This window comes from Primulina tabacum, chromosome 6, assembly GCF_025594145.1.
Source record: "Primulina tabacum isolate GXHZ01 chromosome 6, ASM2559414v2, whole genome shotgun sequence".
NCBI classification, from domain to species: domain Eukaryota; kingdom Viridiplantae; phylum Streptophyta; class Magnoliopsida; order Lamiales; family Gesneriaceae; genus Primulina; species Primulina tabacum.
In genome coordinates, this window is record NC_134555.1 from 20,181,226 (window position 1) to 20,184,824 (window position 3,599).

Here is a 3,599-nt window from a genome sequence, read left to right on the forward strand (position 1 = left end):
TGAAATTCTGATCGATGTCATGATTTAACGAGTTCAACTGATTTCTGAATGCTTTGATCTAACCTTTGAGCCTCTTTAATCTTTACAAACAACTCTGGCTCTGCCTGAATCATAAATACTCTTATAGGTTGAGTATCTACCACAAAATCCAAACCAGAAAGACAACATTCTTCTATTAAGTCAGATACACTGCTAGTGATCAAGGACATATTGCATACTTTTCTGCTCAAAGCATTGGCTGCTGCATTTGACATGCCTGGATAATATTTTATTTCGCAATCATAGTCTTTCAACAAGTCTAACCAACGTCTTTGTCTCATATTCAGCTCCGCTTGTGAAAAGCGATATTTCAAACTCTTATGATCAGTGAATATCTCAAATTTCTCCCCATACAAGTAGTGACGCCAAATCTTTCGCGCAAAAACCATTGCTGCTAGTTCCAAGTCATGCACTTGGTATTTAAACTCATGTGGCTTCAACTGTCGTGAAGCAAAAGCAACCACACGGCCATGCTGCATTAATACACAGCCTAGTCTTTTATGTGAAGCATCAGTTTGCACTGTAAATCCTCCAACACCTGATGAGATAGTCAGAACTGGAGCACTAGTCAATCTCTGCTTAAGTTCAACAAAACTAGCCTCACATGCCTGCGACCAAATAAATGGTACATTCTTTTGTGTCAGCTGGTAATTGGCCTCGCAATCTGTGAGAATCCTTCAATAAATCTGCGATAATAGCCTGCCAAACCCATAAAACTACGTACCTCAGAAACTGATGTCGGTTTAGACCAATTGATGACTGCATCAACTTTACTCGGATCAACTGATATACCAGCACTTGAAATCACATGTCCAAGGAAAACCACTCTATCCAACCAAAACTCGCATTTCGATATTTTAGCATACAACTTTTCAGTTCTCAAAATTTGCAAAACAGCTCTCAAGTGCTCGGCATGCTCAATTTCAGATTTTGAAGAAATAAGAATATCATCAATGAAGATCACAACAAATTGATCTATATACCTTTGAAACACACGGTTCATCAAATCCATAAATACCGCAGGTGCATTGGTCAACCCAAAAGGCATAACCGAAAATTCAAAATGCCCATACCTGGTACGAAAAGCAGTCTTAGGCACATCTGTCTCTCTAACTCTTAACTGATGATATCCGGATCTCAAATCAATCTTAGAATATACTGAAGAACCCTGCAATTGGTCAAAGAGATCATCAATCCTTGGCAAAGGATACTTATTCTTTACTGTGGCTTTATTCAACTGTCTATAATCAACACAAAGCCTCATAGACCCATCTTTCTTCTTCACGAATAAAACCGGAGCACCCCAAGGTGAAACACTTGGTCTTATATATCCTTTAGCCAATAGATCCTCAAGTTGTTCCTTTAGTTCCTTCAGTTCATGATGCAAATGTGGTTGGTCAAGCACCAAAGAAAGCATGGGAGTCGTTGGAGTTACCCGAAGGACCTATAACAAGGGGACGTAGCAAGAAGTTTAAAGAAGCACTTCAAGGATTCATGTTGAGTTACCAAGGAGGGATTACAAATTGGGTGTATAAATTAGAGGAGCTTGGTGAACATGGGCACAATGATGGAAGTGTTTGGAATGTAATTCAAGTGCAAAATCACCATGAGGACAGCAGCACACGCGCACCCGCGCAAGAAGACGCGCACCCGCGCGCGCATTGGCAAGAACAGCGCGCGCAGCCGCGCCAAAAGTGGCGCCACCGCGCGCCCTACGCGTGCTCCAGCACATGATTGCGCGCGACCGCGCGCCCCGGGGCTGGATCAAGGCAGTAGCTAGCGCGCCATCGCGCGTGTTTTCGCGCTACCGCGCGCCTCGCTCGCGCCACCACGCATGAATTGGCGCTACCGCGTGCTCCGGGCGGAATGAAGGCAGAATGTAGCGCGCCATGGCGCGAGATCTGGCGCTACCGCGCGTCCTTCCGTGTCAAAATTGTTATCTACTTTTTATTAAGACTTTTCACACAACTTTTCTCGTATTTTATTGTTTATTTAATGCTTGTAATCACTATGAACGAAACATTATTGAAGGATATGAAAATTGCTTGAGTTTATTCTCAACATTCAAGGCATTTCATTGCTTTGTTATTACCAAAATCAAACTTATCAAAGATTGCATCTTTGTGGCGTTTGTCGATTGCTTTCGCACGGATTGTCAAAACAAGTTCTTTGAAGGTTCGTATGAAATTCGATTGTTATCATCGTTGATATTTGTTGCTAAGTGTTAATCGCTTAGAGGTGAATATCACAAATCTTTGGTTGTTTCAAAAGATCGGGACAACACAATCGATCCTTGTTTGATATTGAATTGAGGGCATGATTCTAATAATCGTGTTTGCTTTCATTCGTACGAGGATTCGTATCATTTGGTATCAGAGCTTCTGGTTCTGTTTGATTCAAGTAAGTTATCGTTGTTGTTGTTATTTTCAGATCTGTCTAAAATTTCGTTCCGATCTCAGATCTGTGGTATCCTTTCGTTTCTATTGTCAAATCTTTCTATATAAAAAAATTTATATAAGAAAAGAAAAACATAAATTTCGTTCTGTTATCAGATCTGTGTTAGTCCTTCGTTTCTGTTTTCAGATCTGTGTTATCCTTTGTTATGTTTTCAAATCTGTGTTATTCTAGTGATCTTGGCTTTGTGCAATCCAAGTGAGACAGTTGCAAGTGTTCACAAGTTAAATCTTGTTAGTTTGATAAAAAAAAATATAAAGATTGATCACATCTTTGAGAGAACTATCACATTCGAGTGAAAATATTTGAGTGCGAGTGTTATTTCTTTGGAGTGATTGTGAGAATTTGGGTGAGGAACATCTTTTATTTCTACTAACATTTTCTTGCAGGTACAAAATCTGAAAGTAAAATGGAGAGGGAGGTAGGAGAGAGTTCGAATCAGGGGTTGTCTAAAGTTCAAATGGAGGCGTTATTTGGGCATTTTAGTAGAATGATGAGGGCCGAGTTGGATCCATTTTATGAGAGGTTGGATAGGCTTGAGGTTAGTACGAGTGAAAATAAATCTAAGCCTAATGTTTTGGGTAGAGTGGAAGAAGAAGAGGATGATTATGATTTGGAAGGAGAAGAGGAGAGTCAAAACGAGAATTGGGGTAGAAACGGAAGAGTTAGAGGATTTGGTAGGGAAGAAGAGAAGCTGTACGGGGTAGGTACGATGATGGGAATGAGGAAGATAGTAACATAGGTAGTATTAAGATTAAAATTCCGTCGTTCCATGGTAAGTCAGACCAGAGGCTTATTTAGAATGGGAAAAGCGAGTTGAATTTGTTTTTGATTGTCACCACTATTCTGAACTCAAAAAGGTTAGGTTGGCTGTGGTTGAGTTTGTTGATTATGCACTTATTTGGTGGGATCAATTAGTGACCACTAAGAGAAGATGCAATGAAAGGCCTATAGAAACTTGGGCTGAGATGAAGAGCGTAATGAGGAAGAGGTTTGTACCAAATCACTACTATAGAAAAATTTTTAAAAAGTTACAAACTTTGAGACAGGGTGTGAAGAGTGTTGAAGACTACTATAAAGAGTTGGAAGTAGTCATGATTAGAGCA